Genomic DNA, 27,218 nt, shown 5'->3' with positions numbered 1-27,218 from the left:
GATTATACAGTGGAAGTGATAAATAGAGTCAAGGGATTAGATCTGATAGAGTGCCTGAAGAACTATTGTCAGAAGTTTGTAACATTGCACAGTAGGAGGTGATCCAAAACATCTCCAACAAAAAGAAACGCAAGAAGGCAAAATGGTTGTCTGAGGAGGCCTTACATAGCTGGGAAAAAAAGAGAAATGAAAGGCAAAGGAGAAAAGGAAAAATATACTCAATAGAATGCAGAGTTATAAGGAATAGCAAAGACAGATAAGAAAGACTTCTTAAGTGAACAATGCAAAGAAATAGAAGAAAACAATAGCATGGGAAAGACTAGATCTCTTCAAGAGAACTAGATACCAAGGGAACATTTCATGCAAATTGGGCACAATAAAGGGCAGAAACGGTATGGACTAACAGAAGCAGAAGATATTAAGAAGAGGTGGCAAGAACACAGAAGAACTATAGAAAAAAGATCTTAATGACCCAGACAATCACGATGGTATGATCACTCACCTAGAGCCAGACATCTTGGAGTGTGAAGTCAAGTGGGCCTTAGGAAGCATCACTACGAACAAAGCTAGTAGAGGTGATGGAAATCCAGCTGAGCTACTTCAAACCCTAAAAGATGATGCTGTGAAAGAGCTCCACTCAATATGCCAGCAAATTTGAAAAACTCAGCAGTGGCCACAGGACCGGAAGAGGTCAGTTTGCATCCCAATCCCAAAGAAAGGCAATGCTAAAGAATGCTCAAATTACCCCACAACTGCACTCATCTCACACAGTAGCAAAGTAATGCTCAAAATTCTCCAAGCCAGGCTTCAACAGTTCGTGAGCCAAGAACTTCCAGATATTCAAGCTGGATTTAGAAAAGGCAGAGGAACCAGAGATCAAATTGCAAGTATCTGTTGGATCACAGAAAAAGCAAGATAATTCCAGAAAAACATCTACTTTTGCTTCATTTACTATGCAAAAGCCTTAACTTGTGGATCACAACAAACTGTGGAAAATTCTTAAAGAGATGGTAATACCAGATCACCTTACCTGCCACCTGAGAAACTGGTTTGCAGGTCAAGAAGCAATAGTTAGAACTGGACATGGAACAGTGCACTGGTTCAAAATTGGGAAAGGAGTACATCAAGGGTGTATATTGTCACTGTTTATTTAACTTGTATGCAGAATACATAATGAGAAATGCCAGGCTGGATGAAGCACAAGCTGGAATCAAGATTGCCAGGATAATTATTAATAACCTCAGATAGGCAGATGACACCACCCTTGTAGCAGAAAGTGAATAGGAACTAAAGAGCTTCTTGATGAAGGTGAAAGAGGAGAGTGAAAAAGCTGGCTTAAAACTCAACATTCAAAAAAATGAAAATCATGGCATCTGGTCCCATCACTTCATGGCAAATAGATGGGGAAACAATGGAAACAGTGAAAGACATTATTTTCTTGAGCTCCAAAATCACTTTCATGTGACTGCAGCCATGAAATTAAAAGATAATTGCTCCTTGGAAGAAACGCTGTGACAAACCTAGATAGCACATTAAAAAGCAGAGACATTACTTTGCTGACAAAGGTCAGTCTAGTCAAAGCTATGGTTTTTCCAGTAGTCACGTATGGATGTAAGAGTTGGACCATAAGGAAGGCTGAGCACCGAAGTGTTGATGCTTTTGGACTGTGGTGTTGGAGAAGACTCTTGAGAGTCCCTTGGACTGCAAGGAGATCAAACCAGTCAATCCTAAAGGGAATCATTGTATTTTTATTGGAAGGTGTATTTGTATATGCTTTTCTGGAATTCTCTTGCTTTTTCTATAATATAATGGATACTGATAATTTGATTTTCACTGGAAGGACAATGAATATTCTTTGGAAGGACTGATGCTGAAGCTGAAGCTCCAATACTTTTGCTTCTATGCGAAGAGCTGACTCATTAGAAATGACCCTGATACTGGAAAAGACTGAAGGCGGGAGCAGAAGGGGATGACAGAGGAAGGGATGGTTGGAGGGCATCACAGACTCAATGGACATGAGTTTGAGCAAGCTCCAAGAAATGGTGAAGGACAGGGCAGCCTGGCATGTTGCAGTCCATGGGTTGCAAAGATTCAGACATGACTGAGCGACTGAATAACAAAAGTCACAGTGCGGGAGAAATGTATCACACAGCCAGAGTAACTGGATACTTTAGGTCAGAGGACTGGAGCAGGAAGGAGGACTTGGTGTAGACAAGGGACCTTAGGACTGTGCTTCCCTGAAGGGTTGTGCAGGCTAATGTGTGGTAGCATTGTCTCAAAAAGTGTTTTAGGATCAAAGAGTTCTGTGGTAAAATGAGCTTGAGAAACTTTAGATTAAACCAGAGGTTGCAAATGGGTCGCCTATAGGCCAGGCCTAGCCAAGAGTCATATTTACTCCCCCCTCATCCTAGATGTGAAATTTCACATCAAAACTTGGATTTCAGGAAAGTGGTCCAGATAGCAGAATAGAAAGACCCTGAGCTCACCTCCTCCCCCAAGCATATAAAAATCGCAATTATCTGCAGGACAACTATTGATGAAATAGAACCTACTAGGAAAGATTTACAACTAAAGACATAAAGAAGGACTACAACAAGATAGGTAGGAGGGGTATACTCTCGATATAGTCAAATCCCATATGCCCCAGGTGGGTGAACCACAAACTGCAGAAAAATTATTTTGCAGCGGTTTTCCCTCAGGGATGAGAGTTTGAGCCCCATGTCAGGCCTCCAGCCTGGGAGTCCAGCACCAGGAAGACAAGCCCCCAAAGCATGAGGCTATGAAGCCAGTGGGGCTTAACTGCAGGAGCCCCACAGGACTGGAGGAAAAAGAGACGTCACTCTTGAAGGGCTCACACAAAATCTCATGTGCACCAGGACCTAGGACATAATGGCTGAAAACTTCCCTAACTTGGGAAAGGAAACAGCCTTCTCAGTCCAGGAAACTCAGAGTCCCACTGAGGATAAACCCAGAGAGAACACACCAAGACACACTGTAATCAAAATTACAATAATTAAAGATAAGGGAAGAATATTAAATGCAGCAAGAGAAAAGCTACAAATAACACACAAGGAAAGTCCCATCAGGCTACCAGCTGATTTTTCAGCAGAAACTCTGCAGGCCAGAAAGGAGTGGCATGATATATTTAAAGAGATGAAAGGGCAATACCTACAACCAAGAATAGTCTACCCAGCAAGGCTCTCATTCAGATTTTACAGAAAAATCAAAAGCTTTATAGACAAGCAAAAGCTAAATGAATTCAGCACCACCAAACCAGTTTTACAACAAACGTTAAAAGAACTTCTCTACATGAAAAAGAAAAAGTCTCAACTAGAAACAAGGAAACTATGAAATGAAAAATTTCACTGGTAAAAGGCAAGCACACAATAAAAGAAAGAAAATCACCCACACATAAAGCTAGCAGGGAGGTTAAAAGACAAAAGTATTAAAATCATCTATATCCAGAATAAGCAGTTAAGGGATACACAAAACAATTAGATGCAAAATCAGTATTAGAAACAGTAACCATGAGGGGAGGAGAATACAAACGCTGCTACTGCTAAGTCGCTTCAGTCGTGTCTGACTCTGTGCGACCCCAAAGATGGCAGCCCACCAGGCTCCCCCATCCCTGGGATTCTCCAGGCAAGAACACTGGAGTGGGTTGCCATTTCCTTTTCCAATGCATGAAAGTGAAAAGTGAAAGTGAAGTCACTCAGTCGTGTCCGACTCCTACCGACCCCATGGACTGCAGCCTACCAGGCTCCTCCATCCATGGGATTTTCCAGGCAAGAGTACTGGAGTGGGGTGCCATTGCCTTCTCCGAAAGTGAACTTGCTCAGTCATGTCCAACTCTTTGCGACCCCATGGATTGTAGTCTACCAGGCTCATCTGTCCATGGGATTCTCCAGGCAAGAGTACTGGAGTGGGTTGCCATTTCCTTCTCCAGGGGATCTTCCCAACCCAGGGATCGAACCTGGGTCTCCTGCATTGTAGGCAGACGCTTTAACCTCTGAGCCAACAGGGAAGCCCTGGGAATACAAATGCAGGTTTTAAAAATGCATTTGAAATTAAGAGATCAGCAACAATACGGTCGTGTGTGTGTGTGTGTGTGTGTGTGTGTATACGACTGCTCAAACACCTCATGGTAACTGAAAACAAAAAACCATAATAGACATACACACAAAAGAGGAAAAGGAATCCAAATGTAACACTAAGGATAGGCATCAAAGAAAACAAAAGAGGAAAAATCTGTAAAATAATCCAAAATAATTTTTAAAATGGCAATAAGAACATAAATATCAATAATTATCTTAAAAGTAAACTGACTAATGCTCCAACCAAAAGACAGAATGGCTGAATACACAAACAAGTTATATATATATAAATAAAAAATATATATGTGTGTATATATATACATATATTGCTCACAAGAGACTCACTTGAGATCTGGAGACAGACTGAAAGTGAGAGCGTGGAAAAGGTATTCCATGCAAATGGAAATCAAAAGAAAGCCACAGTAGCAACATTTATATCAGACAAATAGACTTTAAAATAAAGACGGCTATAAGAGTCAAAGAAGGACATTACATAATAATCAAGGGATCAATCCAAGATACAACAACTGTAAACATATATGCATCCAACACAGGCGCACTTCCATATATATGGCAAATAGTAACAGATATGGAAGGAGAAATTGACAGTAACACAATAATAGTAGGAGACTTTAACACCCCCTTTACATCAATGGACAAATCATTCAGCGAGAAAATCAATAGGGAAACACAGGTCTTAATGATACATTAGATCAAATACACTTAACTGATATTTATAGAGCATTCCATTCAAAAACAGCAGAATACACATTCTTTTCAAGTGCACATGGAACATTCTCCAGGATAGATCATATGCCAAGCCACAAAACAAGCCATAGTAAATTTCAGAAAACTGAAATCATATCAAGGCTCTTTTCCAATCACAACACTATGAGACTAGAAAAAAATGGCAAAAAACACAAATACATGGAAGCTAAACAATGAATTACTAAGCAACCAATGTATCCCTGAAGAAATAAAGGAGAAAATAAAAAATACTAGAGACTAATGAAAACAAAAACCTATGTGACACAGTAAAAGCAGTTCCAAGATGGAAGTTTATAGCAATATAAGCTTACCTCAGGAAATAAGAAAAATAATCTACTATTATATAAAGGAGGGCTTCCCTTATAGCTCCAATGGGAAGAATCTGCCTGCAATGCAGGAGACCCCAGGTTCAATTCCTGCATTGGGAAGATCTTCTGGTGAAAGGATAGGCTACCCACTCCAGTATTATTGGGCTTCTCTTGTGGCTCAGCTGGTAAAGAATCCACCTGCAATGCAGGAGACTTGGGTTCAATCCCTAGGTTGGGAATCCCTGGAGAAGGGAAAGGCTACCCGCTCCAATATTCTGGCCTAGAGAATTCCAGGGGCTGAATAGAGATTCCATGGACAAATGAAAACAAAAATGTATGTGACACAGTAAAAGCAGTTCCAAGATGGAAGTCTATAGCAATACAAGCTTACTTCAGGAAATAATAAAAATCTCAAATAATCTACTATTATACCTAAAGGAATTGGAGAAGGAACTGGCAACCCACTCCAGTATGCTTGCCTGGAAAATCCCATGGACAGAGGACCTTGGTGGGTTACTGTCTGATAGTGAGGTTGCAAAAGAGTTTAACATGACTTAGTGACTGAACAACCACCACACCTAAAGGAACTAGAGAAAAGAAGAACAATTAAAATACAAAGTTAGGAGAAGGAAAGAAATCACAAAGATCAGAGCAGAAATAGATGAAATAGAGACTAACAACAGAAAAAAGTCAATGAAACTAAAAGTTAGTTCTTTTTTTTCCCTTGTGCCTTGAAAAAACAACTTTTTATTTCATAATTGGAGTACAGCTGATTAACAATGTTGTGATAGTTGTGGGTGAACATAATAGCTAGTTCTTCAAAAAGAAAAGTAAACTTGACCATCCTTTAGTGAAATTCATCAAGAAAAAAAGAGAGGCCAAATCAATAAAATCAGAAATGAAAAAGGAGAAGTTACAACTGATGTCACAGAAATATTCAGTTGGCCAAAAAGTTAGTTCAAGTTTTCTGTAACATCAGATGGAAAAATCTCAATGAACTTTTTCATCAGCCCAATAATAAGCATCATAATAGATTACTTAGGGCAGCTAAGCCAATAAAATGGATAACCCAGAAGAAACAAATTTTCAGAAAAGCACAATCTCTCAAGACTGAACCAGGAAAAAATAGAAAATATGACCAGACCAACTCCAAATACTGAAATTGAATCAGTAATTAAGAAACTCCCAACAAAAAAAATCCAGGACCAGATGGTTTCACAGGTGAATTTTACCAAACATTTAGAGAAGACTTAACACTGAAATTTCTGGAATTATTCCCAAAAATTGCAGAAAAAGGAACACTTCTAAACTCATTCTATGGGGCCACCATCACCCTGACAAAGCTATCACAACCAAAGATATCACAAAAAAAGAAAATTACAGGCTAATGTCACTGATGAATATAGATGCAAAAATCCTCAACAAAAGACTAGCAAACTGACTCTGAAGAATACATTAAAAGTATCATTCACCATTATCAAGTGGGATTTATCCCAAGGATGCAAGAATTTTTCAATATCTACAAATTGATAAATATGATACACATTAACAAACTGAAGAATAAAAACCATATGATCATCTCAATAGATGCAGAAAAAGTTTTTGATGAAGTTCAACATCCATTCATGATAAACTCTCCAGAAGGTAGGCATAGAGGGAACATGCCTCAAGAAAATAAAGACCATATATGGCAAATCCACAGCTAACAACATGTTCTACAGTGAAAAGCTGAAATCATTTCTTCTAAGATCAGGAATAGGGTTTCCCAGGTGGTTCAGATGTAAAGAATCTGCCTGCAACACAGGAGATGTGGGTTTGAACCCTTGGTTGGGAAAATGCCCCAGAGAAGAGAATGGCAACCCACTACAGTATTCTTGCCTGGAAATCCCATGGACTGTGAAGCTTGGTGCTCTACAGTCCACGGGGTCACAACGAGTCAGACACAACTTAGCAACTGAGCACACATGCCCACATGCAAGATCAGGAATTATTCAACATAGTTTTGGAAGGCCTAGTCATAGCAACCAGAGAAGAAAATGAAATAAGAGAAATTCAAACTGCAAAAGAAGTCAATCTGTCACTGTCTGCAGATGACATGATACTATAACAGGCTGCTGCTACTTAGTCGCTTCAGTGGAGTCCAACTCTGTGCGACCCTATGGACTATAGCCTGCCAGGCTCCTCTGTCCAAGGAATTCTCCAGACAAGAGTACTGGAGTAGGTTGCCATGCCCTCCTCGATACTATACAAAGACAATCCTAAAGACACCACCAGAAAACTATGAGATCTTATCAATGAATTCGATAAAGTTGTAGGTACAAAATTAACATACAAAAATCTGTTGCATTTCTATACATTAACGATGAACTATCAGAAAGAGGAATTAAGGAAACAATCCCATTTACCATTGCATCAGAAAGATTAAAATACCTAGGAATAAAAGTACCTAAAGAGGCAATAGACTTGTACTCAGAAAACTAGAAGATGTTGATGAAGGAAATTGAAGACAACACACAGATGGAAAGATATACCATGTACTTGGATTGGAAAAATTGGTATTGTTAAAATACTCAACACAATCCATAGATTCAATGCAATCTTTATCAAATTACCAAAGGCATTTTTTACAGAATTAGAACAAATAAATTTAAAATTTGTATGGAAAAATGAAAGATCCCAAATAGCCAAAGCAATCTTGAGAAAGAACAGAGCTGGAGAAATAACACTCCTTGACTTCAGACTATACTACAAAGCTACAGTAAACAAAACTGTCTGCTACTAGCACAAAAACAGACACATGGAACTAGGATAGAGAGCCCAGAAATAAACCCACACATTTATGGTCAGTTAATCTGTGAGAAAGACGTCAAGAATGTACAGTGGAGAGAATACAGTGTGTAGTGCTGGGAAAACTGGACAGCCACATGTAAAAGAATGAAATTAGGACATTTTCTAACCCCACACAAAAATAAGGCCCAAATGGACTAAGACCAAAACTTAAGACCAGATACCATAAAACTCCTAGAAGAAAACATAGGCAGAACACTCATTGACATAAATCACAGCAATAGTTTTTTTAGATCCATCTTCTAAAGTAACAGAACAAAAAGCAAAAAACCAAATGGGACCTAATCAACTTATAAGCTTTTGCATTACAAAGGAAACCATACACAAAATGAAAAGACAACCTACAGACAAGGAGAAAATATTTGTGAACAATGCAACTGACAAGGACTTAATCTTCACAATATACAAACAGCTTATACATCTTAATATATAAACAAACAATCCAATCAAAAAATGGGCAGATGCCCTAAATAGACATTTATGCAAAGAAGACATCCAGATGATCAACATGCACATGAAAAAAAAATGCTCAACACCACTAATTACTAGAGATATGTGAAAAAAAGCAACCAAAAAAAAAAAAAATCTGTAATATTACCTCACATTGGTCAGAAAGACCATCATCAGAAAGTCTATAAATAACAAATGCTGGAGAGGGTGTGGAGAAACGGGAACCCTCCTACACACTTGGTGGGAATTAAATTGGTGCAGTCATTAAGGAGAAAAGTATGGTGGTTTCTTAAAAAACTACAAAAATAGAGTTACCATATGATCTAGTAATCTCATTCCTGAGTATATATACAGAAAAGACAAAACTCTAATTAGAAAAGATACATGCACCTCAATGTTCATAGTAGCACTATTTACAATAGCCAAGACATGAAAGAAACCTAAATGTTCATCAACAGAGGAATAGAAGAAAAAGATGTGGTATATTTTCTCTCTCTCTCTCACAAACACACACACACACACAATGGAATACTGCTGCTGCTGCTAAGTCGCTTCAGTTGTGTCCGACTCTGTGCAACCCCATAGATGGCAGCCCACCAGGCTCCGCCATCCCTGGGATTTTCCAGGCAAGAGTACTGGAGTTGGTGGCCATTGCCTTCTCTGAAATGGAATACTAATTACCCATAAAAAAGAATGAAATATTGCCATTTGCAGTAACCCGAAAGGACCTAGAGATTATTATACTAAGTGAAGTAAGTCAGAGAAAAACAAATATCATGTGATATTACTTACATGTGGAATATAAAAAAAAGATACAAATGAACTTACTTACCAAACAGATAATGTACTCAGAGACACAGAAAACTAACTTATGGTTTCTAAAGGGGAAAGAGGGGCAGGGATAAATTAGGAATTTGGGATTAATAGATACATACTGCTACTGCTAAGTCGCCTCAGTCGTGTCCTGCGACCCCATAGACGGCAGCCGACTAGGCTCCCCCATCCCTGGGATTCTCCAGGCAAGAACACTGGAGTGGGTTGCCATTTCCTTCTCCAGTGCATGAAAGTGAAAAGTGAAAGTGAAGTTGCTCAGTCGTGTCCAACTCTTTGTGACCCCATGGACTGCAGCCCACCAGGCTCCTCCATCCATGGGATTTTCCAGGCAAGAGTACTGGAGTAGGGGTGCCATTGCCTTCTCTGCTTCACATGCTAATGATCATTTAAACTCTCTAAGAGGGAAATAGATGGGGAAACAGAGGAAACAGTGCCAGACTTTATTTTTCTGGGCTCCAAAATCACTGCAGATGGTGACTGCAGCCATGAAATTAAAAGACGCTTACTCCTTGGAAGGAAAGTTATGACCAACCTAGATAGCATATTCAAAGCAGAGACATTACTTTGCCAATAAAGGTTCGTCTAGTCAAGGCTATGGTTTTTCCAGTGGTCATGTATGGATGTGAGAGTTGGACGTAAAGAAGGCTGAGTGCCGAAGAATTGATGCTTTTGAACTGTGGTGTTGGAGAAGACTCTTGAGAGTCCCTTGGACTGCAAGGAGATCCAACCAGTCCATTCTGAAGGAGATCAGCCCTGGGATTTCTTTGGAAGGACTGATGCTAAAGCTGAAACTCCAGTACTTTGGCCACCTCATGTGAAGAGTTGACTCATTGGAAAAGACTCTGATGCTGGGAGGGACTGGGGGCAGGAGGAGAAGGGGATGACAGAGGATGAGATGGCTGCATGGCATCACTGACTCGATGGACGTGAGTCTGAGTGAACTCTGGGAGTTGGTGATGGACAGGGAGGCCTGGTGTGCTGCGATTCATGGGGTCGCAAAGAGTCGGACACGACTGAGCGACTGATCTGATCTGATCTGATCTGAAGAGGGTTAATACAAGCAGTGAGCCCTAAACATAATTACCTTGAAACTCTGCATGTGTGTGTGGTGTTAGGGTTTTCCAGAACATAGTTGGGAAAATGCTGATACAGAGACCCAGAGCATGAGCATCTGAAACAGTGCTCATTGGTGGGATTAATTTGGTGTATCCTAAGAAGCTATCAGGGAAAGGAATTTACCACATATTGTTTTTATGTGATTGTTTCCAGTGGAGACTCATCTCCAATTAGCCAGCAGGTTCTCTGATTCTCACATATGCTGTGTGAAATCAGAATTACTCAAGATTTTGTTGCTGCAGTTCCAGAAAGGGAAATGAAACCCAAAATGTGGAGGGAAGAATTAAAATAATTTCTATATGTTTTTGAGGAGACAGCTTATTTGATGCATTTATCACTTCAATACTAACTAGTTATTTAAAATGTCATTTGAAACTACGCATAATTATGTATACAGATTGGACAAAGACTGGAAGAAACATGAAAAAATGGAAATAGTTAATTTATTAGTACAGTGGGATGTCTGGGTAGTTCCTGACTTTCCTCCCCCAATCTTTTGGTTTTCCTTATTGTTGTTGCCTTTAACCACAATAAGAGAAAATCTTTGTTAAAGGAATAATTTTCTGGTGACCAACAATTTTTAAATTCTGTGGTTGACTCAGGGTCTGTAAGACATGCAAACATTCTCTAGGTTTGGAATAGCAATTAAAAGCAGGAGTTTTGGAGTTAGATGTGGTCAGAATCCCAACTGTACCACTGAATTGTGGTGTGACCTTGAGTACCTCACTGAATCTCTCTTTGTCTCAGTTATCCACATTGAAATGGGAGTAACACTTGCTGGATAGGATTGCTGTGAGCCCTGCGTGACATGATGAATGTAAAACACTGCGTTCAGAACATAGAGCTCATGCCAGGCTGCACTTCAAACTACAACTAGAGCAACCTTAGGATGGCTGGACACGCAAACTGTTCCTTCCCTCCAATCCTTCCTTGGCTGCAGGGCAAGGCCACCAGTGGAGCTGGTTTAGGAGCAGTTTCCTTAATAACAATTTTTCCTGGTGGTAAAGAATTTAATTAGCTATACTTAATATACTGCCTTTAATGGTGAAAATCACCATCTCTCCCATCCTGTCAGGATATTTAAGGGAAAAATAAAAAACAGTCTTTTTTTTTTTTTTTTGCTTTACCTTGTTTTTTTTTTTTTTTAATGGTTTATTTGGCTGCACTGGGTCTTAGGTGCAGCATGTAGGATCTTTTTTTCTAGTTGTGGCATGCAAACTGTTTAATTGTGACACGTGGGATCTAGTTCCCTAACCAGGGATCAAACCCAGGACCCCTGCATTGGGAGCACAAAGTCTTAGCCACTGGACTACCAGGGAAGTCCTAAATTGTTTGCTTTTATCCCCTGGGATGTTTGTTTTTCCTGGTAAGGCTACTCCTTTATTCTCTCCCCATGTGAATCCCACCCGTGCTGGCTCAGGCAAGCTTCAGGCAGGAGACTCTGGCCACACTAACAGCATGTTCACTGCTGCACACAGAAACGCACTCTGACTTGCCACAGTCTTAACGTTATTTTTAAAGCAAAGTATTGTTATTCTCCCTCCTCCTCATGGGAGGATAATTCGCCTTTGGGACAGGAATCCTGCCTTTTGACTCAAGACGTGAAAGGTGACTCTCTGCTCTGATTGCTCAGCTCCTGCGAGAATGGTTAATCCATGATTGCCTTTTCAGGCCGGACACATGGACACACACTAGAGGTGACAACTACCTCCTGGCTCTTCCAGGTCTCCAAAGAGTGGGCCTGGGCAGGACAGTGGATTTAGAAGGGTCCCAGAGACAGGCACACATGGGGAAAAAGTTATTCCCTTTTCACTTTTCTCTCAAAGCTTCTGATCAACTTAAGGTTAAAAGAGTCTATCATTTTGACAGGAAAAGGCAGATTAAAAATTCACTCATAACTGTACTGATCGTATTGTACTGATATTTTGCTTTTCTCATTTTTCCTTTTGACTACCGTCATTGTTACAATGCTTGACAGAGTCTAGATCCAGTTTGTTATCTTATGAGGATAATGGGAAGGACAATGGCAGAAGCTGCTTTCTTTGAAATTAACTGGCAAAGCAAAGATTTTGAAGAAGGAGCTCCCCTGCCCTAGATCATGGTGATGCTGTTATGTGGTGAGGGGACTGTGCTCATGCCCCTGAGCTAAGATCCAGCTGTTTACAGCTACTGTGGACTGGGCAGTTTGCCATAAGCACTGGTGCCTTAAAAAAAATTCCAGATGGTCAAAATTACCACACATTCTCCTTGTATACTGATTTATTGGCCTGTGAGGATAAATTTGGATAGAACTGGAGAAATATTTTCTCTGCCAAGGATACTAGGCATTGGATCTAACTTTGTGGCAGCAGCAGCCTCATTCCAAGTGTCAAAGCACAGAAGAGAAACCAGTAAAATGCCACGCCAGAGACTTTATAGGCCGAGGAGAAAGTCTGCCACTGGAGCACTCCTTCCTACAGAACCAACAGAGGAGGTTATGGATGGAGTGACATTCCTTGATGGGCAGCTTTTAGACTGTCTGGCAAGACTTGTTGGACTTTAACAAATGATAATGCTTGCATTGTTCTCAGGAGCTATTACCTAATTAGGAACACATTTTGAAAGGTTAGGCACAATATTTTAAAAAGGAAATAGCATTTTAATACAAGATAGAATTGCTTTTCTAATATCTTTATATAAAATGGATTATTTTTCATAGAGAACCCCTTCCATTGAGGTAATTCACAAGATTTGAGGAGTGGCATCTTCTCAGAGTAATTTATTATATCAGTTCAGTTCAGTTGCTCAGTCGTGTCCAACTCTTTGTGACCCCATGAACCACAGTACTCCAGGCCTCCCTGTCCATCACCAACTCCTGGAGTCCACCCAAACCCATGTCCATTGAGTCGGTGATGCCATCCAGCCATCTCATCCTCTGTTGTCCCCTTCTCCTCAATGTTTCCCAGCATCAGGGTCTTTTCAAATGAGTCAGCTCTTTGCATCAGGTGGCCAAAGTATTGGAGTTTCGGCTTCAACACCAGTCCTTCCAATGAACACCCAGGACTGATCTCCTTTAGGATGGACTGGTTTATTATATACTTACACATTTACTTCACTCAGTCAGCAAAACTTGTGACAAGCCTACCCTGAGACAGGCAGTGTTCTAGTCAATAGGGTACAGTGGTGGACAAGGGACATGTGGATCCTGCCACTGTGAGTAGTCTGGTGGGGCTCAGATAAATGCAACACAGTGCTGAAGATGAGGGAGGGAAGGTGTTCTAGGAATAAAGAGGTTGGGAAATAGATGGGTAAACAGTGGAAACAGTGTCAGACTTTATTTTTTGGGCTCCAGAATCATTGCACCTGGTGACTGCAGCCATGAAATTAAAAGACGCTTACTCCTTGGAAGGAAAGTTATGACCAACCTAGATAGCATATTGAAAAGCAGAGACATTACTTTGCCAACAAAGGTCTGTCTAGTCAAGGCTATGGTTTTTCCTGTGGTCATGTATGGATGTGAGAGTTGGACTGTGAAGAAAGCTGAGTGCCGAAGAATTGATGCTTTTGAACTGTGGTGTTGGAGAAGACTCTGGAGAGTCCCTTGGACTGCAAGGAGATCCAACCAGTCCATTCTAGAGGAGATCAGCCCTGGGATTTCTTTGGAAGGACTGATGCTAAAGCTGAAACTCCAGTACTCTGGCCACCTCATGTGAAGAGTTGACTCATTGGAAAAGACTCTGATGCTGGGAGGGATTGGGGGCAGGAGGAGAAGGGGACGACAGAAGATGAGATGGGTGGATGGCATCACTGACTCGATGGACGTGAGTCTGAGTGAACTCTGGGAGTTGGTGATGGACAGGGAGGCCTGGTGTGCTGCGATTCATGGGGTCGCAAAGAGTCAGACACAACTGAGCAACTGAACTGAACTGAACCCAACCTAGACTTGAGGGATCTTCCTGGAAGCCATGAAAGCCAATTGAGACCCTAAGAGTGAACAGAAGTTAGCCAGGTAATGAGGTTAGGAAAGAACATTTCTGATGGGAGAAATAGCACGTGCAAAGGCTAGGAAGATTACTAGATTACTAGAAGATGGCCTCTTCTAGGAACTGACAATGTACTATGGTGCTGTGTAGACATCAAGGTGGACGACAGAGTTGAAGATGTAAAGGCAAGAACGGCCCCCATCATAAAGGACATTATTAAGATAGGTCCATGAGTTTGAACTTTATTCTGTAAGTGGGAAGTCATTAATCAGATCTGTGTTTTAGAAAGATTATTTGGCTGAAACGATGAGGATGGAATAATGGGAGCAAGCCATTCTCCATTCTGGAGCCAAGGAGACCAGTCACAAGGCTCTGATAGATGTCTATATAAAAAATGATGGTGATGACAGTATGTTGGCAGTAGAGGTAGAGAAAAGGATATATTTGAGAGATATTTAGTAGAATCAACAAGACTAGGTCTTTGATTAGATGTTGGAGGAGAGATAGATGTGTATAAGTGAGACAGAGAGAGGCAGAGAGAGACAGAATGAGACAGAAAGATATGAGGTTTTTCGCTTGAGGGATTCTATTCCTTAGAGAGCAGAAAATGTGAACTGGGGTTACAATGAAGAGCTCGGATCTGCTGTGCAGTTTAAGGTGTCTTTGGTATGATGGAGCACAGAAGCTGAGTAGGATGTGGGCTATATGGATTTGGTCTTAGGAGGACAGTCAGAGGCAGAAATGTGGATTTTGGAGTCAGCACTTGAGTGCTGAGTGATGAGTGGTGACTGGAATCACAAGAAGGGATTCCAGTGAGAGGTGTCAGGAGAGAACAGGCTGCCTGGTGCTGCACTCAGAACATCAGCAGCAAGGAATAGGCAGAGGATGAAGAACTCACTTGAGAGGGAGAGAAAATCTGGGTTTAGAAAATCCAAAAGAAGAGAACCCTTAAAAAGGAAGTGTTTAACAATGTCAAATGTTGCAGAGAGGTTAAATTAGGCCGAAGAACGTCTATGAGCATGGACAGTAATGGAGATGTGATGTTGTCCAGAGCAACATCCATGGAATGGGTGGAAGCCAAATGGCCATGGATTGAGAGCAAGTGAGCACGCACGCACACACACACACACACACACACACACACTCATATGCTGTAATGGTAAATACATCTTCTTCAGAGTGTTTGTGGAGTTACTGAAACCATGAAGTAGCTGAAAAATTTCCGTTTTCACTTAACTGGTTGTTTTCCCTCAATGTAATACATTTATACCTATTCCCCGCCGCCCACCCCCCCCCCCCCCACTCACTTATTTACTTGTTTATCTTTTCTCATCTTTAACTGTTAAGCCAAATACCTTAGTTGAATCATAGCCAAGGCCTAAGGATGGGAGTGGGATAGGGAAAAGAAAAGCCATATTTTCTTTTCCTGTTTATTGTTTCACAGGATCTGAGCATTACAACAGGAAGGAAGAAGCCTTAGGAACATTCCCTTAGGGGATAAAATGGGGGTGGAGAGGGGGGAAGAGATGCACATTAGGAGGTTACTACAGTGGTTTGACTTGAGACCAGGATGACTGCAATGGGAACAGAGAAGAAAAGACTGGGAAGAAAAGACTGAATCAGAGATGTTCTATGTGAAGAAATAAGAGAGTTTAGTGACAAAACTATATTACTTCTTACTAAAAGCCACAGATTGTCTCCTTGAGTATGTATAATTTTTAGAGAGCTTTCAAGTGCATTAACTTATTTGACCTTCATGAGTGACTTCTACAAGGTTACCAGCTAGTTAATACTGGACCCAGGGCCAGACCCTGTCTCCTAATTCCTTCTCACACCTTTTTCATTAATACAACCTTGTTTCCCGCATCCTGCTCCGCAGTGCTGACCTATCCTTAGCATAAAGGATCCATCAAGGCTGTTGCTTGGCAAATATTATCTTGGTTGGATGAAAGAGCACAACAGAGCCCATCTGCTTGTCTCTTGTCACTTAATTTTCTGAGACAAACCAAGCTCATTCTGTTTAGAAATACAAGGTCATTGATACTGCACTCGACTGCTTTTCTATCAGAAATGAAGAAAACTGCAATGGAATGTTAAAGTGAGACTTTTTCAGTCTAAGTTTTGGCTCTGGTTCTAGGAAAAGGAATGAAATAAAAGGTGCCTGATGTGCAAAGAGAATGGTTATGTATAAATATACACTATATATCTCCCAGTATTCAGCCTGTAATCCTTATAAATGGGCTAATGTTGAAAGGGCTGGGGATAGCATTTCCACAAAGTGAATGGTCAAGGATGTGTGTTTCTCACGACCAGGTCTGAGCCACCAAAGGGCAAGCCAATCTGAGCTATTTTGAATTCCACCCAAGAGGCCTTCCTAGAAGGTTGAGGATTGGTGACCTTTTTATTGGAACTGCAGTTGGCTACTCTTAGCAGGAACTTCAGGCCTAAAGGTGCTCCCAGCTTGGGGAGGCAAGGAGCTCTGAACTGTGACTATGGAAGGAGGTGTGTAATTATTACAGCAGAATAGATGTCTCAGCTTGAGAACAAAAATGTCTGGAGGACTTTTTGTCATCTTAGAGAGTGGAGAAACCTATGGGACTCTTCCAGGTTGAATCGTGTTCCCCTAAAAGACAGGGTGAAGTCCTAACATCTGGTGTCTATGAATGTGATCTTACTTGAAAATGGGTCTTCACAGATGTAATCAAGTTCAGATGAGCTTCTTAGGGTGGACCTTTAATCCGATATCACTGGTGTCCCTATAAGAAGAAGGGAATTTGGACACAGAACAAGGACGGCCATGTGATATTGGAGGAGAGATTGAAGTTATGCAGCCATAAGCCAAGGAACATCTGGGGCTACCAGTAAATGGAAGAGGCAAGGAAGGATCCACCCTAGAGGCTCCGGTAGTGGTGGTTGGGGGGTTGTTGCCCTGCCAGCAACTTGACTTCAGAATTGTAGCTTCGGGGGCTGTCAGACAATAAAGTTATTTTGTTTTAAGCATGCCTGTGGTGCTTTGTTTCAAAAGCTGTAGGACTCTAATACAAGGGCCCAACCTATGATTTGTCAAAGGCTAGCTCACAAATGAGGTTCGAATGGGCAGTAGAAAATACAATTTTTTTACTCTCACCGTATCAAGATCTGCCACTAATTTAAATGCAAGCTAAGAGACCTAGTGCCTAATACATGTTCAACAAATATCATTTGTGAATGAATGGGTTCCCTAACTCATCGAGATGTACGATTTCTTACATCCTATTTCATTTAATTACTCAAATGGGCTTATGTGCATTATTTCCATTTTTATAAATGAGGAAGCTGATGTCACAGAGATTAAATAATTTGCCCAAGGAAAATGGCTCAGACTGCAGAACTGAGATTTGAATAGTGGTCTTCCTGCCTCTAGTCTGTATTTTTCTACTTAATCATTAGGGTAATCCAGAAATAACAGGTGAGATGTCCAACGTCCTGTGTCCTCTTATAATTCATGTTCAAAGAACGATGACTCTTTTTAAAATGATTTTTTAAAAAGTTTTATTATGGAAACTTAAAACATGGACAACAGGTAATTAAATATGACCTGTTAAATAACTATCACAATTTTCATGAAAACCTTATATAAATCACATAGATAAAACATCAGTATGTATTTATGTGATTAATATATGTAATGTTATGTTTTATATCTGTATAGAACTATGTAAGCAGGGAGAGAGGTTTCTCTAGATTAACACTCTGAGATGCAGTTCCAAAACTCCTAACAGCTAACCCGCTTCCTGCCAGCCCATCCCAAGGGCATGAAGATGGGCTACCAGCGAGAGGCCAGCTCCTCTGTCATAGGAACAGGATGCTGTGCCCTTCTAATCTGTTACTCGCTGGGAACACAACACTGTGAGGGACACCTTTGAGCATCCGTTGAAGAGCTCCCAGGAGCAAAATCACTGTGGCCACAAAGGCACCATGTAGGCCACGGGCAGACTGACTTCACAGCTGCTGCTGAGGATGCCCAGTGGTAGCAAATTACTATTTCTCATTTTGAAATGATTTCTTAGACTCCGGGTGCAATAATATATTTTCTTGGCAGGTCCTTAAAAAGACTAACTGAAAAGTCCATCTATTGGAAACCAGGCAGAGAATAGATTGGGTAGCTTGAACAAATTGAACATTATTAGAGCTAGTGGAGGTGATGGAATTCCAGTTGACCTATTTCAAATCCTAAAAGTGCTGCACTCAATATGCCAGCAAATTTGGAAAACTCAGCATTGGCCACAGGACTGGAAAAGGTCAGTTTTCATTCCAATCCCAAAGAAGGGCAAAGCCAAAGAATGTTCAAACTGCCATATAATTGCACTCATCTCACACGCTAGTAAAGTAATGCTCAAAATTCTCCAAGCCAGGCTTCAACAGTACATGAACTGTGAACTTCTAGATGTTCAGCTGTATTCAGAAAAGGCAGAGGAACTAGAGATCAAATTGCCAACATCTGTTGGATCATTGAAAAAGCAAGAGAGTTCCAGAAAAATATCTACTTCTGTTTTATTGACTATGCCAAAGCCCTTTACTGTGTGGACCATAACAAACTCTGGAAAATTCTTCAAGAGATGGGAATACCAGACCACCTGACCGGCCTCTTGAGAAATCTGTATGCAGGTCAGAAAGCAACAGTTAGAACTGGTCATGGAACAACAGACTGGTTCCAAACAGGGAAAGGAGTATGTCAAGTCTGTATATTGTCACCCTGTTTATTTAATTTCTATGCAGAGTACATCATGAGAAACACTGGGCTGGATGAAGCACAAGCTGGAATCAAGATTACTGGGAGAAATATCTATAACCTCAGATATGCAGATGACACCACCCTTATGGAAGAAAGCAAAGAACTAAAGAGGCTCTTGATGAAAGTGAAAGAGGAGAGTGAGAAAGTTGGCTTAAAACTCAACATTTGGAAAAGTAAGATCATGGCATCTAGTCCCAACACTTCATGACAAATGGATGGGGAAACAGTGGAAACAGTGAGAGAGTTTATTTTTTTTTTTGGCTCCAAAATCACTGCAGATGGTGACTGCAGCCACGAAATTAAAAAGACACTTGCCCCTTGGAAGAAAAGTTATGACCAACCTAGACAGCATATTAAAAAGCAGAGACATTACTTTACCAACAAAGGTCCAACTAGTCAAAGGTATGGTTTTTCCAGTAGTCATGTATGGATGTGAAATTTGGACTACAAAGAAAGCTGAGAGCCGAAGAATTGATGCTTTTGAACTCTGTGGTGTTGGAGAAGACTCTTGAGAGTCCCTTGGATTGCAAGGAGATCCAACCAGTCCATCCTAAAGGAAATAAGTCCTGAATATTCATTGGAAGGACTGATGCTGAAGACGAAACTCCAATACTTTGGCCACCTGATGCGAAGAACTGACACATTTGAAAAGACCTTGATCTTGGGAAAGATTGAAGTAAGGAGGAGAAGGGGACAACAGAGGATGAGATGTTTGGATGGCATCACCAATTCAAAGGACATGAGTTTGAGTAAACTCCGGAGGTGGTGATGGACAGGGAGGCCTGGCATGCTGCAGTCCATGTGGTCACAAAGAGTCAGACACAACTGAGCGACTGAACTGAACTGAAACCCCAGATTATAGATCTGTACTTAGTTCTTAAATTACAAAGCAGAAAAAGACAGTTCTTGACCTCAAGGAACTCAGTCACTTGGAAGTTGTTGTTTTGGGTGTTGAAACGCATTCTGGACCAGTAGTCAGAAGATGTGGACTCTTGTCCTGGTGCCACCACTCTTCAGGGTTGTGCGTATGTGAGTGCTAAGTTGCTTCAGTTGTGTCCAACTCTGTGTGACGCTATGGACTGTAGCCCGCCAGGCTCCTCTGTCCATGTGATTCTCCAGGCAAGAATACTGGAGGGAGTTGCCATGCCCTCCTCCAGGGGATCTTCCCAACCCAGGGATCTAACCCATGTCTCTTTCATCTCCTGCATTGGGAGGCAGGTTCTTTACCACTAGAGCCACCTGGGAAGCCCTTAGGGGTGTGATGTCAACCAAATCAAATGACCTTTTTTTCATTTCCAAATTTGGGGGAAATTTTTATGTAAACTGAAGTTATATCAGAATTAGGTGACATTATTATTATTTTATAAAAACACTTTTATGTTTTTATAAAACTACATCTACTTTTAAATGTCCAAAGAGGTGGATGCTGCTAACCAGCTGAGCACAAACAACCCTGCTTAAATTCTGTAAGGACGAAACTGTATTAGGGGCTTTTCTTTTTTTCTTGGAGATGGAGCTTGTAATTTTTAAAAAGGATATTCAGAATCTGAAGAACATTGCTGACTCAAGAGAAATGCAAAGGTCAATTGTTGCATCTAAGCTGTGCTGTCATGACATTTGAATAATTAAAAGGTTGTTTTCAGAGATAATTGTAATCCCACATTTTAGCTAAGTGTTTAATGACAATAAACTATAAACATGCTCTGTTTTCATACGGGGAAGTCCCCAGAGCCTATTTACTGTCCAGATGGTAAGAAATATAATGATTAAATGTATTTAAATTCAGTTCAATTCAGTTGCTCAGTTGTGTCTGATTCTTTGGGACCCCATGGACTGCAATATGCCCGGCCTCCACAGCCATCACCAACTTCTGGAGCTTGTTTAAGCTCATGTCCATCAAATTGGTGATGCCATCCAACCATCTCATCCTCTGTCATCCCCTTCTCCTCCTGACTTCAATCTTTCCCAGCATCAGGTCTTTTCCAATGAGTCAGTTCTTTGCATCAGGTGGCCAAAGTATTGGAGTTTCAGCTTCAGCATCTGTCCTTCCAATGACTATTCAGGACTGAGTTCCTTTAGATTGACTGGTTTGATCTCCTTGCATCCCAAGGGACTTTCAAGAGTCTTCTCCAACACCACAGAGTTCAAAAGCATCAATCCTTTAGTGCTCAGCCTTCTTTATGGTCCAACTCTCACATCCATACATGACTACTGGAAAAACCATAGTTTTGACTAGACGGACCTTTGTTGGTAATGTCTCTGCTTTTTAATATGCTGTCTAGGTTGGTCATAGATTCTCTTTCAAGGAGCAAGTGTCTTTTAATTTCACGGCTGCAGTCACTATCTGCAGTGATTTCAGAGCCCAAGAAAATAAAGTCTGTCACTGTTTTTATTGTTTCCCCATGTGTTTGCCATGAAGTGATGGGACCAGATTCCATAGGAATCATTGAAATCTTTCAAACAGGAGAAGGCAATGGCAACCCACTCTAGTACTCTTGCCTGGAAAATCCCATGGACGGAGGAGCCTGGTAGGCTGCAGTTCATGGGGTCACGAAGAGTAGGACACGACTGAGCGACTTCACTTTCACTCTTCACTTTCCTGCATTGAAGAAGGAAATGGCAACCCACTCCAGTGTTCTTGCCTGGAGAATCCCAGGGATGGAGGAGCCTGGTGGGCTGCCGTCTATGGGGTCGCACAGAGTCGGACATGACTGACGTGACTTAGTAGTAGTAGTAGTAGACTTTACTGGGTGCTAATAGTGTATTTTCCCTGGAGAAGGAAATGGAAATCCACTCCAGTACTATTGCCTGGAAAATCCCATGGACAGATGAGCCTGGTACACTACAGTCTATGGGGTTGCAAAGAGTTGGACATGACTGAGCGACTTCACTTTTAAAGACTTCCTAAAACACATTCAAAGTAGGACTGGACAAGGACTTTTATTTCATTTAGGTCTTTATTTTTAAAATCAAACACCTTAAAAAATTAAACATTATGTAATACTCTTACCTGGTAAGCAAATTAGAAAAAAATAGATGCACAAAAGAAAAAAAATAGCCCTATTAATTTTACTACCTAGATATAATAACTGTGAGTACTTGGTATATCTCATTTGGGCTTTTCCCTGTTATTTATGTGTAAAACCATTGCTCATGAGCTCTCAGTCTTAAGGCCAGTTACTTCCTTCTCTGAACTCCAGTTTTCTCATCTATAAAAATGAATTAAGTATATACCTTGTACGGTAGTTTTAACAAGTAAATATCATAATACTTATAAAATATTTAGCAGAATAGTGGCACATAATAATGCTCAATTAGTTCAGTTCAGTTCAGTCACTCAGTCATGTCCGACTCTTTGCGACCCCATGAATCGCAGCATGCCAGGCCTCCCTGCCCATCACCAACTCCTGGAGTTCACCCAGACCCACGTCCATCGAGTCAGTGATGCCATCCAGCCATCTCATCCTCTGTCGTCCCCTTCTCCTCCTGCCCCCAATCCCTCCCAGCATCAGAGTCTTTTCCAATGAGTCAACTCTTCACATGAGGTGGCCAAAGTACTGGAGTTTCAGCTTCAGCATCATTCCTTCCAAAGAAATCCCAGGGCTGATCTTCAGAATGGACTGGTTGGATCTCCTTGCAGTCCAAGGGAGTCTTAAGAATCTTCTCCAAGACCACAGTTCAAAAGCATCAATTCTTTGGCGCTCAGCCTTCTTCACAGTCCAACTCTCACATCCATACATGACCACAGGAAAAACCATAGCGTTGACTAGACGAACCTTTGTTGGCAAAGTAATATCTCTGCTTTTGAATATACTATCTAGGTTGGTCATAACTTTCCTTCCAAGGAGTAAGCGTCTTTTAATTTCATGGCCGCAATCACCATCTGCAGTGATTTTGGAGCCCCCCAAAATAAAGTCTGACACTGTTTCCACTGTTTCCCCATCTATTTCCCATGAAGTGATGGGACCAGATGCCATGATCTTCGTTTTCTGAATGTTGAGCTTTAAGCCAACTTTTTCACTCTCCACTTTCACTTTCATCAAGAGGCTTTTTAGTTCCTCTTCACTTTCTGCCATAAGGGTGGTGTCATCTGCATATCTGAGGTTATTGATATTTTTCCCGGCAATCTTGATTCCAGCTTGTGCTTCTTCCAGCCCAGCATTTCTCATGATGTACTCTGCATATACGTTAAAGAAGCAGGGTGACAATATATAGTCTTGACGTACTCCTTTTCCTATTTGGAACCAGTCTGTTGTTCCATGTCCACTTCTAACTGTTGCTTCCTGACCTGCATACAAATTTCTCAAGAGGCATATCAGGTGGTCTGGTATTCCCATCTCTTTCAGAATTTTCCACAGTTGATTGTGATCCACACAGTCAAAGGCTTTGGCATAGTCAATAAAGCAGAAATACATGTTTTTCTGGAACTCTCTTGCTTTTTCCATGATCCAGCGGATGTTGGCTATTTGATCTCTGGTTCCTCTGCCTTTTCCAAAACCAGCTTGAACATCAGGAAATTCACGGTTCACGTATTGCTGAAGCCTGGCTTGGAGAATTTTGAGCATTACTTTACTAGCGTGTGAGATGAGTGCAATTGTGCGGTAGTTTGAGTATTCTTTTGCATTGCCTTTCTTTGGGATTGGAATGAAAACTGACCTTTTCCAGTCCTGTGGCCACTGCTGAGTTTTCCAAATTTCCTGGCATATTGAGTGCAGCACTTTCACAGCATCATCTTTCAGGATTTGAAATAGCTCAACTGGAATTCCATCACCTCCACTAGCTTTGTTCATAGTGATGCTTCCTAAGGCTCACTTGACTTCACATTCCAGGATGTCTGGCTCTAGGTGAGTGATCACACCATCGTGATTATCTGGGTCATGAAGATCTTTTTTGTACAGTTCTTCTGTGTATTCTTGCCATCTCTTCTTAATATCTTCTGCTTTGTTAGCTATTTTAATTATTATTAACTGGTGAAAATGGAACCTTACTGTACATATGGCTGTTTAATCTTTCATTATGGACATATATGCATGTCAATAAATATACAACTATTACCTCACTTTAATGACTCAGTAGTATCCCATATAGATTTTTCACCTTCTCCTATTGTTGCTATTGTTAAAATTTGTATCAAATAGCCTTGGTCAAGCATCCTTATGCAAAAATGATTATTTCTCTAGGATTATAAAAAAGTTGCTGGGTCAAAAGGCACGAACACTTGGAAGCTTTTGGTGTACTTTGAAACTGCCTTTCTGAAATACCGCACAAGTCCGATTCTTCTACTAGTACTGAGTGTTATCATTAAAAAAAAAATCTTTCCCACAGTGGCCAATAATGATGCTGAACATTTTCCCCCCACATACATATTCTTGATTGCCAGAAAATTTGTAAAACTGTCTCTCTCTGGTGGGAAGATATTTAATGTATTTAATGCTCATAAGACAATTCTGGTTGCGTATTTCATAAATCAGTACTGGTAAATTATAATCTACTACTAATTATATCTCTACATTTTTCACCTTTTGTTGACTTTTTTCTTTACTATCTTCAGATATGCCTCCCCTTTTACTTTAATAGTATTTATTTGAGCCTTTTTTTCTTTTTTCTTAAAATTTTTTATTTTTATTTATTTTTAAAATTTTAATTGGAGGCTAATTACTTTACAATATTGTGGTGGTTTTTGCCATACATTCACATGTATCAGCCAGGGTTGTACTTGTGTTCCCCATCCAGACCCTCCCTTCCACCTCCCTCCCCGTCCCATCTCTCAGGGTCATCAGTGCACCAGCCCTGAACACCCTGCCTCATGCATCAAACCTGGACTGGTGATCTATTTCACATATGATAATATACATGTTTCAATGCTATTCTCTCAAGTCATCCCACCCTTGCCTTCTCGCACGGAGTCCAATAGTCTGTTCTTTACATCTGTGTCTCTTTTGCTGTCTCACATATAGGGTCATCATTACCATCTTTCTAAATTCCATATATATGCATTAATATACTATATTGGTGTTTTTCTGAGCCTTTTTTCTTAACATTATCAGAAGTTTGTCAATTTTATTTATCTTAAAAACTCAAGATTTTTAGAATTAACTGTGACAGCCCACGTGCTGTTAAATAGCAGCCCACTCCAGTGTTCTTGCCTGGAGAATCCCAGGGACGGGAGAGCCAGGTGGGCTGCCGTCTATGGGGTCGCACAGAGTCAGACATGACTGAAGTGACTTAGCAGCTTAGCAGTGACAGCCCATGTGCTGTTAAAGCACTGCACTCAATATGCCAACAAATTTGGAAAACTCAGCAGTGGCCACAGAACTGGAAAAGGTCAGTTTTCATTCCAATCCCAAAGAAGGGCAATGCCAAAGAATGTTCAAATTACCACACAATTGCACTCATTTCACATGCTAGCAAGTTAATGCTCAAAATCCTTCAAGCTAGGTTTCAACAGTACATGAAGTGAGAACTTCCAGACATACAAGTTGGATTTAGAAAAAGCAGAGGAACCAGAGATCAAATTACCAACATCTTCTGGATCATAGGAAAACCAAGGAATTCCAGCAAAACCATCTACTTCTGTTACACTGACTACACTAAAGCCTTTGACTGTGCAGATCACAACAAACTATGGAAAATTCTTCAAGAGATAGGAATACCAGACCACCTTACCTGCCTCCTGAGAAACATGAATGCAGGTCAAGAAGCAACAGTTAGAACCAGACATGGAATAACAGACTGGTTCAAAATTCGGAAAGGAGTACAAGGCTGTATGTGGTCACCCTGCTTGTTTAAGTTATGTGCAGAGTATATCATGCAAAATGTGGGGCTGGATGAATCACAAGTTGGAATGAAGATTGCCAGGAGAAATACCAACCACCTCAGATATGCAGATGATACCACTCTAATGGCAGAAAGCAAAGAGGAACTAAAGAACCTCTGGATGAAGGTAAAAGAGGAGAGTTAAAAAGCTGGCTTAAAACTCAGCTTTCACAAAAATGAAGATCATGGCATCTAGTTCCATCACTTCATAGCAAGTTGAAGGGGAAAAAGTGGAAGCAGTGACAGACTTTCTTTTCTTGGGCTTCAAAATCACTGTGGGCTGTGACTGCAGCCATGAAATTAAAAGATGCTTGCTGCTTGGAAGAAAAGCTATGACCAACCTAGACAGCATATTAAAAAGCAGAGACATTACTTTACCAACAAAGTTTGTCTAGTCAAAGCTATGGTTTTTCCAGTAGTCATGTATGGATGTGAGAGTTGGACCATAAAGATGGCTGAGTGCTGAAGAATTGATGCTTTTGAATTGTGGTATTGGAGAAGACTCTTGAGAGTCCCTTGGACAGCAAGGAGATCAAACCAGTCAATCCTAAAGGAAATTACCCTGAATACTCATTGGAAGGACTGATGCTGAAGCTCCAATCCTTTGGCCACCTGATACAAAGAGCCAACTTACTGGAAAAGACCTTGATGCTGGGAAAGATTGAGGACAGGAGGAGAAGGGGGCGACAGAGAATGAGATGATTGGATGGCATCATCGACTCAATGGACATGAACCTGAGCAAACTTCTGGAGATAGTGAAGGACAAGGAAGCCTGGTGTGCTGCAGTCCAAGGGGTCATAAAGAGTCGGACACAACTTAGTGACTGAACAACAACAAGTAAAATTTAGTACAGGCTTGGCGAATAACAGATGTTTAATACTGTTATAGTATGGAGGATAAAAACAAGTCAAGGTATCTCAAAAGAAGTGATGTGAAAAATAATTTAGCCAATGTACTGATTCATTTCACTAAGAAGAAAATACTATACACACACACACTCACACACATATATTTCAAGTCTTATCTCCCACAACCCCCTCATCAGTGTTCCAACGTAGCTTGCTTTTAAGGCCTGCTTTTTAAAAAGCCTGATCAATGGCAAGCTTTTAGGGAGTAAAAAGTTTTCAACACAGGCTATTAAAAGTGTTGGTTGGTATGCAGACCAAAGTCCCTAAATCAGCTAATTTAAATCTGATAATCTTGTTGAAAGATGAGGCTTTCTCCTCTGAGAAGAGAAATTCCACTCTC

At 40.8% G+C, this 27,218-nt stretch overlaps 1 protein-coding gene and 1 non-coding gene across 13 annotated transcripts in view; both read right to left on the bottom strand.

The window, feature by feature from the left end:
* PEX5L (peroxisomal biogenesis factor 5 like) overlaps positions 1-27,218 on the bottom strand; it is a 314,349-nt gene that overhangs the window by 68,645 nt on the left and 218,486 nt on the right. The gene's annotated exons all lie outside the window — the stretch shown is intronic.
* TRNAC-ACA lies at positions 3,953-4,024 on the bottom strand. The gene has a single exon. It is a non-coding gene; the product is annotated as a tRNA-Cys (tRNA).

This window comes from Bos indicus x Bos taurus, chromosome 1 (genome assembly GCF_003369695.1).
Source record: "Bos indicus x Bos taurus breed Angus x Brahman F1 hybrid chromosome 1, Bos_hybrid_MaternalHap_v2.0, whole genome shotgun sequence".
NCBI lineage: Eukaryota > Metazoa > Chordata > Mammalia > Artiodactyla > Bovidae > Bos > Bos indicus x Bos taurus.
The sequence above is the reverse complement of the archived record's forward strand: the minus strand, read 5'-3'. Positions and strand labels throughout refer to the sequence as shown.